This window comes from Melanerpes formicivorus, unplaced genomic scaffold (assembly GCF_026170545.1).
Source record: "Melanerpes formicivorus ecotype bairdi unplaced genomic scaffold, bMelFor1.0.p_v2 SCAF_153, whole genome shotgun sequence".
Taxonomy (NCBI): Eukaryota; Metazoa; Chordata; class Aves; order Piciformes; family Picidae; genus Melanerpes; species Melanerpes formicivorus.
Window position 1 is genome coordinate 285,610 of NW_027142505.1, and position 12,567 is coordinate 298,176.

At 41.6% G+C, this 12,567-nt stretch overlaps 1 protein-coding gene across 1 annotated transcript in view; it reads left to right on the forward strand.

Moving 5' to 3' along the window:
• The window catches only part of LOC137456983 (interleukin-1 receptor accessory protein-like 1), a 437,962-nt gene that overhangs the window by 82,327 nt on the left and 343,068 nt on the right, over window positions 1–12,567 (forward strand). The window lies entirely within an intron of this gene.

Here is a 12,567-nt window from a genome sequence, read left to right on the forward strand (position 1 = left end):
ATAAAATAAAAAGTTGCAGTGACTGACAGCATCAGGTACAGAAAACAAAGTACACAAGAGAATGCCAAACAGTTATCACATCCCCCACTTCCAAAGTAGGAAAGTAGGGATGCATCAAGAGAATAGTAGCCAGCAGGTCAAGGGAGGTGATTCTTCCCCTGTCCTCCACTCTGGTGAGACCCCACCTGGAGTACTGTGTCCAGTTCTGGAGCCTCTATTACAAGAAAGATATTGTCATGCTGGAACATGTCCAGAGAAGGGCCACAAGGATGATCAGAGGGCTGGAGTTCCTCTGCTATGGACTGAGAGAGTTGGGGCTGTGCAGTCTGGGCAGGAGAAGGCTTTGAGGAGATCTTATTGTGGCCTTCCAGTATCTGAAGGGGGACTACAGGAAAGCTGATGAGGGACTTAGGATGTCAGGTACTGATAGGACTAGGGGGAATGGAGCAAAACTGGAAGTGGATAGTTTCAGATTGGATGTTAGGAAGAAGTTCTTCCCCACCAGGGTGGTGAGACACTGGCACAGGTTGCCCAGGGAGGTGGTAGAAGCCCCATCCCTGGAGGTTTTTAAGGCCAGGCTGGATGTGGCTCTGAGCAACCTGATCTAGTGTGAGATGTCCCTGGCCGTGGCAGGGGTGTTGGAGCTAGATAATCCTTGAGGTCACTTCCAACCTTAACAATTCTATGATTCTGAATAGATTTATGCTCAGTTTTGAATTCTGTGCAAACTACATATATTGCTTGTGAGCTTTTAAAACTTCCTGGGGGCTTTCACAATAGGAACTGATAAAGTTTTATGGAATGCCCTTCCCTTCCCTTCCCTTCCCTTCCCTTCCCTTCCCTTCCCTTCCCTTCCCTTCCCTTCCCTTCCCTTCCCTTCCCTTCCCTTCCCTTCCCTTCCCTTCCCTTCCCTTCCCTTCCCTTCCCTTCCCTTCCCTTCCCTTCCCTTCCCTTCCCTTCCCTTCCCTTCCCTTCCCTTCCCTTCCCTTCCCTTCCCTTCCCTTCCCTTCCCTTCCCTTCCCTTCCCTTCCCTTCCCTTCCCTTCCCTTCCCTTCCCTTCCCTTCCCTTCCCTTCCCTTCCCTTCCCTCCTTCCTTCCTCTTTTCTCTTTCTCTCTTTCTCTCTCTCTCTCTTTCTTCTTCTTCTCTTCTCTTTCTTTCTTTCTTCTTCTTTCTTATCTTTCTTTCTTTCTTTCTTTCTTTCTTTCTTTCTTTCTTTCTTTCTTTCTTTCTTTCTTTCTTTCTTTCTTTCTTTCTTTCTTTCTTTCTTCTTTCTTTCTTTCTTTCTTCTTCTTTCTTTCTTTTCTTTCTTTTTCTTTCTTTCTCTCTCTCTCTCTTTCTCTCTCTCTTTCTCTCTTTCTCTCTTCCTTCCTCCCTTTCTTTCTTCCTCTCTTTCTTCCTCCCCTTCTTCCTCTTCCTTTCTTCCTCTCTTCCTCTTTCTTTCTTTCTTTCTTTCTTCTTCTTCTTTCTTTCTTTCTTTCTTTCTCTTCTCTTCTTTCTTTCTCTTTCTTTCTTCTTTCTTTCTTCTTTCTTTCTTTCTTTCTTTCTTTTTCTTGCTTTCTTTCTTTCTCTTTCTTTCTTTCTTTCTTTCTTTCTTTCTTTCTTCTTTCTTTCTTTCTTCTTCTTTCTTTCTTTCTTTCTTTCTTTCTTTCTTTCTTCTCTCTCTCTTTCTTCTTCCTTTCTCTCTTTCTTTCTTTCTTTCTTCTCTTTCTTTCTTTCTTCCTTTCTTCTCTTCTTCTCTTTCTTTCTTTCTTTCTTTCTTTCTTTCTTTCTTTCTTTCTTTCTTTCTTTCTTTCTTTCTTTCTTTCTTGCTTTCTTTCTTTCTCTTTCTTTCTTTCTTTCTTTCTTTCTTTCTTTCTTTCTTTCTTTCTTTCTTTCTTTCTTTCTTTCTTTCTTTCTTTCTTTCTTTCTTTCTTTCTTTCTTTCTTTCTTTCTTTCTTTCTTTCTTTCTTTCTTTCTTTCTCTCTCTTTCTCTCTTTCTTCCTCTCTTCCTTCCTCCCTTTCTTTCTTCCTCTTTTCCTTCTTCTCTTCCTTTCTTCCTCTCTTCCTTTCTTCCTCTCTTCCTTTCTTCCTCTCTTTCTTTCGTTCTTTCATTCTTTTGTTCTTCCATTCTTTTGTTCTTTCTTTCATTCTTTCTTTCTTGAATATGAAGAGAATCATTCTACCCTGGATAATAGGGTAGAAATTAACTGAATTGTTCTGAATGAGCTACCCAGAAACATTCACTGCATTTATTTTACACGATGCCATTTTACGGGGCAGAAACTACTCCTTTGAAAGCACACAGTGAGTATGTGTGTTATGGAGTTACAGCACATGCTCAGGAAATTAGAACGTTATTTTGAAGTCTTCTTGAAGGAGTTGAACCCACATTTCCCAAATGCATCATCCAATTATTTTGATGACAGCAATCTCTATAATTTCTGGGAAAAACAAGGTGCTGTGGGCTGTGCATACTAAACTCAGAGGCCAGGAAAAAGAAGCAAAAGGAGACAAATTTTAGCTTAATAGTTTTAGCACTTCTGTAGGAAAGGAGGAGTCCCAGGATTCCAGTCTTTTCTGTTGTTTCTGTTATGTATCTCATCCATTTTAAAACAAGCAACTTTGAATAAGAAGCTTGGAATCCTAGTTCTGATCTATCACATCTGAAACCAGAGTGTTTCTCAGTTTCCTCCTGATCTATGAGTGTTTGAAAGCACAGTTTTGAAAGGGCAGATGAGCACCTGTCATGGTAGCAGCTATATGGTGGTCCCCCCCAGAGCCTTCTCTTCTCCAGGCTGAACGACCCAGCACCCTCATTCTGTCCTCATAGCAAAGGTATTCTAGCCCTTAGATCATCCTTGTGGCCCTCCTCTCAACTCACTCCAACAGTTCTACGTCCTTCTTATGTTTGCAACACCAGACCTGGACACAGTACACAATCATGTTCCAGCTAGCTTTCTTAAACATTGCTGCTGAACCCGGGCAGCTCACTGCCTCCTCCCATTCCACCCACAGCAGCACATTGTCCTACGAAGCCATCTGTGCCCTCAGCTTTCTGGTTGAAGGGGCTGTGAGCAAATGCAGGACAGTGCATCCCCTGTATGAGCTGGCTCTCTGGCAGCCCTGCCATGAGCCCAACAGCTACTCCAAGGTCTCCAGAGCCTTCTCCTTGCCCAAGCTTGAGAGCTGGCTGTGCTCTTGCCTGACTGCAAACCCCTTTGGAATAAGCGACTGCCTCAGGGCTGGGCAGAAACTGGCGTGGGTACAGCAAGGTAGCTGCAGGCCTTGTCTTTTCCCTTTTAGACCCTAGTGCTCCCTTTTAGACCCTTTTCCCTTTTAGACCCTACAACTCCCTGAAAGGAGGAGTGGAGACCAGGACTGATGAGGAGCAGCTGAGGGAACTGGGGTGGTTTAATCTGGAGGATAGGAGCCTGAGGGGAGACATTATTGCTCTTCTCAACTCCCTGAAAGGAGGTTGGAGTGAGGTGAGGGTTGGTCTCTTCTCCCTAGTCTCAGGTGATAGAAGGAGAGGAAATGGCCTGAAATTGTGCCAGGGGAGGTTTAGGTTGGAGATGAGGAAAATTTTCTTTGCTGCAAGAGTAATCAGGGATTGGAACAGGTTGCCCAGGGGGGTGGTTGGGTCACCATCCCTGGAGATGATAAGAACCCTGTGGCCAAGGCACTTGGGGATGTGGTCTAATGGCCATGCTAGTGTTGGGCTGAAGGTTGTTCTGGATGATCCTAGAAGTCTCTTCCAACCAGAGCAATTCTATGATTCTAATGATTTAGTATTTTCTGTAACTTTGCTGCCAGGTTGCTATCATTTTTTTGGTTTTGTTTTCTTTCCAGAAAAAGAAATGATAGTTTCAAATTTTCCATTAACCTATTGGCTTAATCATGAGCATACATTTCTTAGGCATTCTACTTGATAGGTTTTTTTCAATTAAGTATTTCAGTCCAATTTCGTTCACATGTTTTGTTGCAAAAAGCCTTCTTCAGTTTCACATTCTTATATTTTTGGTAATTTCTTTGTGAACTATTAAGAAGGCGGCATCTACTTGTACAAATATTACAGAATCACAGACTGTTAGGGGTTGGAAGGGACCTCAACAGATTATGTAGTCCAACCCCCCTGCCAGAGCAGGATCACCTAGAGAAGGTCACACAGGAACACATCCAGGTGGGTTTTGAATATCTTCATAGAAGGAGATTCCACAACCCCCCTGGGCAGCCTGTTCCAGTGTTCTGCCACCTTCATAGTGAAGATTTTTTTTCCTCATGTTTCCATGGAGCTTCCTATGCCTTAACTTCCACCCATTGCCCCTTGTTCTGTCATTAGGCATCATGAAGAAGAGCCTGACTCCATCCTCTTGGCACTCACCCTTTGCACCTTTATAAACATGAGGTCACCCCTTAGACTCCTCCAAGCTAAAGAGCCCCAGCTCAGTCTTTCCTTGTAATGAAGATGTTCCACTCCCTTAATAATTTTTGTGTCTGTGTGCTGGACTTTTTCAAGCAGTTCCCTGAGGTCCTTCTTGAACTGATGGGCCCAGAACTGGATACAATATTCTAGATGCAGCCTCACCAGGCCAGAGTTAAGGGGGAGGACAACTCTCTACCTACTAACCACACCCCTTCCAATACACCCCAGGGATACCATTTGCCTTCTTGGCCACCCGAGCACATTGCTAGATTCTTTCAAACCTAGGCTGGTGAATTTCATTGTCTCATGCAAAGGCTCTTCAGAGTGAACAGAGACTTTTGTCCATCTGTTGTTCGCTTACCCTGAGAGTAAATAAGTCACTTGCACACTATCTAAGGTTTTCCTTTCCTGCTTTTGTTGCATCAGCACTTCTAATGGAACCAACCCTGATGAATTATCTGTAAGTGAGGACACCCTGCTGACCTGGATCCCACAGGATACACCTGGAAAGCCACTGTCATTGCCCTTTTTTATGTCTCTGCTGAAGTTATACTTTCTCTTCTCAGCCTCAGCAGTTCCTCAAAGTATGTCAGTTTTCAGCTATGTACCTATTTTAATCTATGGTTCAGAGGGACAAGATGTTCAACTGTTTCTTCAATAAAGGATTCTTAAAGCATATGATGTGTTACATTTCAGATACCTGCAATCTGCTGGAATTTATTTGTCTCTTAATAGAAAAAGCACTGAACAGAAATCTTATCCATTACCTACCTCACCCAAAAGTCACTTAATGAAATAATTAGGAATGCTAAGCCATGTAAACAGTGTGCAAAACAGGAATGCTTGCTAGTTCCTTGCTTCAAGTACAAATGTTATTGTTGACATTGATGGATGGAGTCTTAAGGAGACGAAAATCTTAGCAATAAAAAGTATGTTAAAAAAAGAAAAAAGAAAAGGTAGCAATGACTGCCAGGTTTAACTGGAAATGTGAAGATGCAGTTGGTTGGAAACCTCTCAAGAACTCTGAGTTCCTATTCACAGGCTGCTCTGCAGGAGTGGTGGCATTCTGGCTTTTGGTTATCACTCTTACAATTCCTTCAGCCCTTATTGCTTTTTATAATCATCTTCTTTTGTGTTGTTTTTTCTCATGACGGTCACAACTTTTTTGAACTTGAGAATGATGGTTAGCAAGAGGGAACAGAGTGATTTCCTAAGGAAACTCAGTACCTTATTGCCGTCCTGGTGTTTATGACTGGTATTTCATGAGTTCTTCAAAGTCTAATTACTGAATTTGAAATTTTTTTTGTTCTGGGACTCTGGGAGGGACTATTTTTAATTAACTTTTGCCTTTGAAATAGGTGCATTTTCCTCTTAATGCTTTAAATGTTGCCAGGGCTCTCTGTTCTAGGAAATCTAGCAGACTGGGACAATGAATGGACAGCTGTTTATGAAATCACACTGATTCTAATTTTACCTTTTTTCTGCAGTTTAAGATTTTGATGCCCTGGTTTTCAAGCTGTTTAGGCTGTATTCTGGAAGTAAAAAAATATAATTACTAATACTAACGTTTTGTACTGCTTTTTACACTGTGTGAGATGTATTAACATAGCATTCAGGCATTTGTAAAGAACTGCCACACAAAAAGACAATGTTACTGAAGAGGCATTTTTGGTTTGTTTCTTATTTGTTCAAGTGATGCTTTTTTTGTGTTTTTGCCACTTGTTCATAATTTACTAGGTAGAGTTTACACCTTACTCCACAATATTGGCACTAAGAAAGAAATGTTCAGTGTACAGATAAAAAGGGAATCTGAAAATTAAAAATAGTGAGGGTTTTAATTGTTTAAAGGCTTTTCTGCCACCTGAAAATTCATAGGCTTAAGTGAAGAATTAGTTTTATTTTCTCTCTTGGTTTTTTTTCATGTTTGTTTTTCAAACAAGGGTTCAGAGGGTTCTGCAATGTTTTTTGTTGTTGTATTGGGTTTTTTTGTTTGTTTGTTTTCTTTGAAGGGGATATGACAGGGGACAGGCTCTGGATGGAGCCTGGAAAGGTTCAAGTAGATTTTACTGGAATTTAATAAAGCATCTGACACTGTCTCCCACAGTATCCTTCGGGAGAAACTGTGTGGCTACACATGCTTTGGATGGGTGAATGCTTTGCCAGCTTAAAAACTGGCTGGTTGGCCAGGCAGAAAGAGTGCTGGTGAATGGAATTAAATTCAGTTGGCAGACAGTCACATGTGGTGTTCTCCAGGGCTCAGTTTTGGGTCCAGACTTGTTTAACATCTCTATCAATGATCTGAGTGAGGGGATCGAGTGCACCCTCAGTATGTTTGTGGATGACACCAAACTGGGTGGGATTGTTGATCTGCTCAAGGGTAGGAAAGCTCTGCAGAGGGATATGGACAGACTGAATCCATAGGCCAAGGTCAGTTGTATGAGGTTTACCAAAGCCAAGTGCTAGGTTCTGCATTTGGGTCACAACAGCACCATGCAGAGCCACTGGCTTGGAGGATAGTGGCTGGAAAGCTGCCCAGCAGAAAAAGACTCTGGGATTCTGTCTGACAGCCAGATGAACGTGAGCCAGCAATGTACGCAGGTGGCCAAGAAGTTGAAGAGCATCCTGGCCTGGATCAGGAATAGTGAGGCCAGCAGAAGTAGGGAAGTGATTGTGCCCCTGCACTTGGCACTGGTGGTGCCATATCTTGAGTACTGCTCTTGATTTTGCACCCCTCACTACAAGAGGGACATTGAGTTGCTGAAGCATGTCCAGAGCAGAGCAGTGAAGCTGGTGAAAGGCCTAGAGAACAAGTCTCCTGAGGAGTGGCTGAGGGAACTGGTTTTGTTTTGTGTGGAGAAGAGGAGGCTGAAAAGAGACATTATTGCTCTTTACAACTATATGAAAAGAGGTTGTAATGAGGTGGGTATAGCAAGTGGAATGAGAGGAAATGGCCTTAAGTTGTGCCGGGGAGGTTTAGATTGGATATTAGGGAAAATGTCTTTACAGAAAGAGTGTTCAGGCATTGGAACAGGCTGCCCAGGGAGGTGACGAAATCAATGTCCCTGGAGGTGTTCAAGAAATGTATGGATGTGGCACTTTGGGATACAGCTAATGTCCATGATGGTGGTGATAGGTTGAAGGTCGCACTCATTGACCTTTGGGGTCTTTTCCAACCAAATCAATTCTATGATGGAGGAAGAGAATGAAGTATTTTAAAATATGTATTAAAAAACATTATTCTACGTTAGAAAGGTAGCATGGGAAGAAAAATGATTTTTGGATAAATAGATAATGGAAGGCAGCTAGCATTTATAGGCTAACAGAGAATCAACCCTTTAAAGTTATTATTGTAAAGGTCTGAGCCAATGGATAAACTCTTACTTAAATTAAGTTTTAATTCAGGTTTTGGGGAAGGTCCAAAAATGAGTTTTCTGTTTCTGTGCCTCATCAGGAATTGTCTTATTGTTAATTTAGTGTGTGCTGAGCTGTTTTGGGAAGCATGTTTGTATGTGTGCGTGTTTTTCTCACTGTATTTATGACAATCTAAGAAAAAAAAAAAGCATTATTGGCACTTCCCTAAAGAATGTTAGTGCTGAAATACAGGTGCATTTCTATTTCTCTCAACTGGAAAATGAGATACTTGGTGATAGAGATGCTAGAGGCTTTCTGTGTTGTTGTTGTTGGGTTTTTCTGTTGTTACCATTGTTGTTTTTTTTCCTGTCAGACAATGTCACTTTTTGCAGATAAGACTAAATTTATAATATGGCAAATTAAAATTTGTGTGGAATATATTTATCCAGGAACCTTCAACATGTCTTCAGTTTTGTTGTTCATGCTAACAACCCACTGCTGAAAATCTACTGTCGTGAATGCTGCTTAGAGATTAAAAATATTTCAGCTCTTGCTATTCTGAAAGATTTTGCTGATGTACTATTCACCCATGGACTCTAGCAATCTTATAGTGAAAGAATAACCAAAAGGGTTTCTAAAGGTACCTCAGCCAGCAAAGAAGAGTTAATGAAAATGTACCCCCTGTGATGAGTAAGAATGGAGAGCTAGTGTCAATAGACAAGGAGACAGCTGATCTTCACTGGCAATCTTGCTCTGTCTCCTCCCTATGGACCACTAAGTGCAGACCAGCAGGGTAAAATCCCTCCCACTGTAAGAAAGGATCAAGTTTAGGACAACCTGAGGAACCTGAACTTACCTGAATCTATGGGACCTGATGACATGCATCCCAGAGTTCTGAAGGAATTGGCTGATACATTTGACAAGATACTCTCTATGGCATTTCAAAAGTCTTGGTGGTCAGGTGAAGTCCTTAAAGATATGAAGAAGGGAAACTATTCTTATTACAATTGGAATTTCTTAATGTTATTAAAACAAACAAACAAAGAAACAAAACAACATACAGCTATGTAAGTAGTAAAACAACCTCTTCCTTAAAATTCATTGTTGAAAGAGGGCTGTTTCCAGTTCGTGTGATCACACTCAAATTAGTGTCAGTTTGGCTTTTCAGAATTATGCCTTTTAATTTGTTCTTCAGTTTAAAACCTAACTGAAAGCTTTTGTGTAATCATAGACTCATAGGATGGTCTGGGTTGGAAGGGACCTCTAAAGGTCATCTAATCCAACTCCCTCTGCAGTCAGCAGGGACATCCTCAACTAGAGTTTGCCCAGAGACTCGTTCAGCCTCACCTCCAGGGATGGGGCCCCAACCACCTCCCTGTAAGACCTATTTCAGTGTTCCAGCAACCCCATAATAAAGAGCTTGTTCCTAACATCCAATCTAAATCTGCTCTTCTCTAGTTTGAAGCCATTGCCCCTTGTCCTATCACCATAGGTCTTTGTGAACGGTCCTTCTTGTAGGCCCCCTTCAGGTACTGGAAGGCTGCTATTAGGTCACCCTGAGGCCTTCTTTTCTCCAGGCTGAACAGCCCCATATCCCTCAGCCTGTCCTCATAGGAGAAGTGCTCCACCACCGTGATCACTTTTGTGGCCCTCCTCTGGACCCATTCCATCAGGTCCATGTCCTTCCTGTATTGAGAGATCCAGACCTGGATGCAATATTCCAGGTGAGGTCTCACCAGAGCAGAGTAAAGTGGTAGAATCACCTCTCTGGATCTGCTGGCAGCACACCTTCTGATACAGCCCAGGATGTGATTTGCCTTCTGGGCACACTGTCTGCTCATGTCCAGCTTCTCATCCATCAGCACCCCCAAATCCTTTTCCACGCCTCATCACCTGCAGCATCCAGGCCTCAGGCATGCTTGTTGCAGCAATGAAGGCATTTGTTGTGGACTTGTGGGGTCCTTGAGATGCACATGAGCCTGCAACATGCCCCGGTAGCAAAGAAGGCCTAGATCAGGAATAGCGTGGCCAGCAGGAGTAGAGAAGTGATTGTGCTCCTGTACTTGGCAGTGGGGAGTCAACACCTCATATACCATGTTCAGCGTGGCGCCTCTAACAGCAAGAAAGACATTGAGTTTCAGGACTGTGTCCAGAGAAGGGCAACAAAGCTAGTGAAGAGTCTAGAGAACAAGTTGTACGAGATGTGAGTGATGGAACTGGGATTGTTTATTCTGGAGAAAGAGAAGGCTCAGGGGAAATCTTATTGCTCTCTGCAACTACATGAAAGGAGGCTGTAGTGAGGTTGGTGTTGGTCTCTCCTCCCTAGTATTAGGGGACAGAACAAGAGGAAATGGCCTGAAATTGTGCCAGGGGAGGTTTAGATTGGATATTAAGAAAAAATGATTTACTGAAAGAGTGTTCAGGCATTGGAACAGGCTGCCCAGGAAGATGGTGGAGTCACCATCCCTGGGGGTCTTCAAGAAACGTGGGGACATGGCTCTCTGGGATGTGGTCTAATGGCTATGGTGGCATTGTGTTGAAGGCTGTACTTCATGATCCCAGAGGACTTTTCCAGCCAAAACAATTCTGTGATTCTGTGTTCCTATTCTTTTCTAACTTGCTTAATTTGGTTTTGCAACCAATTTCACTATGGTGGCATTTTGTACAATAGCCAATTGTTGAGGCATTTACCTGGAACAGAGGGCATTAAATATTAAATATCTGGTTTGTATCAGTCATGCAAATAATGTGAGGCAGATTTTTCAACCTTCCAGACAATTTCCAAAGCCATCAGGCACCAGCTCCTCTATACTAATCAATAACTCTTTCAATTTTCTTTACTTGACCTTTTGTTTTCTAAAATTAAGGGAAGACTAGAAAAACTTCTGCAGAAAAGGGAGTGGAAACAGAAAAGAAAGGCTGAAAAACTCTGGGGAGATCCCTTGTCAGATCTGATTTGTTGTTCATACTTCCACAAGGAGGAAATGACTGCTGCTGGGAGCCAGGGACCCCTCCCTTTTTTCCTCCCCTCTAGCAGTAGGTGCTTTCTGGCATCTTAAAGACAGTAGCAGACCTCTAGGGATTTATCAGAAGCAGTGTAGGCAACAGCCCATTTTGTGTAGGCTTTTAAGATAGACCTGAATCTCTGGGAATAAATAGACATGAGAATGGCTTCACACATTTAAAATGCAGTCCATGCTATGCCATTGTTAGAAATAATGGTTCTCCTTGTTGACTTGACAACTTGAGTGATATATGCATGGACCAAAAGAAGGATTTAGTTGATTGTACTGCTTCTTCCTGACATTATTGTATTTACTGAGGCTTTCTTTAACTGCAAGGTTTATAGCTACTTCATGGTTTCCCTGCAAAGAGTGCATGCTTATGAATGCACGCTTATGGGTGTGTATATACATTTGCAGGTTTTTCACAGTAATCAGCAATATAATCTTTTGATATATGGTAAAAAAAATGTGTTTGGACCTGCTTTCACAGTCAGAACCCATTTGGGGAATTTGTAATTGCATAGGAAGATCCTGTGGTGCTTTAGACAGTATTTATTAGGCTCACACAGAGCCAGGAGCTGATTCTTACTAGTACCCTGGAGGCTGAAGATATGAGTTTCAGGATTTCCTGCGGTATCAGTTAGTGCAGTGACTGAGAAATGAGAGTTTGATTTCAGGAATCTTGACCCAGGTCTGCAATAAAATGCAGCATGACACTTTGTGATATCTACTTACTGTGCCCCTGGAAAATTGACCTTCATTTCTAAGGCTCTGTATTATTTATAACTGCCAGTGGTCACGGTACATAGTTAAAATGTAAGCTTAACTAAACTGTTAGGATTGCACATAATTTAACTTGCAGAAATCTCATATTTTATGTTTAACTTTCTATGTTTGCTAAGAAATTTATTGCCTAGCTTTTCTGAAGTGGTACATGAATGTAGGCAAATTACAGTCCTTCACCTGTGCTCCTAAAATGCTGGAACTTGTTTACAGCCCATGAATGAGCAAGCATATTAATACTTGTGTCATTCTTTGAGTATAAATATTGTTTTTTATATAGAGAAAAAAATATCAAATTGTTGCTTTTAAGTTGTATTCTTACTCCCTCTTTATTAGTCATAATTATGAATGCAGTAGGTTTGCACTTAGTTCTCAGATGACCTGAAATTTAAAGCTGTAAGATGGATTCTGTATGAAGTCATCACTGTTCAAGTATTTTTTCCAATAATGTACTATTTTACAGCCCCACTCTTTCTTGTTTCTCACCTGTTCTCTAAGATGATGGTATTTTAAGATGCCACTTTTTAAAAGTGTCTTGAGTACTCAGTAACCTGACTGTCAGTGAAGTGCAAAAGATTCACGGTCTCTTTTGAAGTCGAAGCTTGTGCTATGTGGTTCCTTTTGAGAATTAATATTTTTTCAGTTGCTCTACAGTGCTGTGATTAACAGAGGTCAATATCAAAACCACATTGGCTTCATCTGGGTCTTTATCTATAATGTTAAATAACTATTGATCACAGACCTTTCTTTCCCTCAAAGATATTAATGCTTTTGCATGAAGTACTATAATGAATATAGATGGCATAGATAAAGTCTACTGTGCAGCTTGGCTAGACTGAACATTTGGCTTCCCATTCCCCTTTTAAACCATTGGAATGTGAGATGTTAGTCCTACTGACCATTGCAGAACAAACCTGGTAATCCTCATGACTAGGCTACATCCTCCTTCTTATATAGGGAATTAACAGAATGTTTAGTCTCTGCTTTCACCAGTTGCTCATACCACCAAACAGAAATGCAAAGTA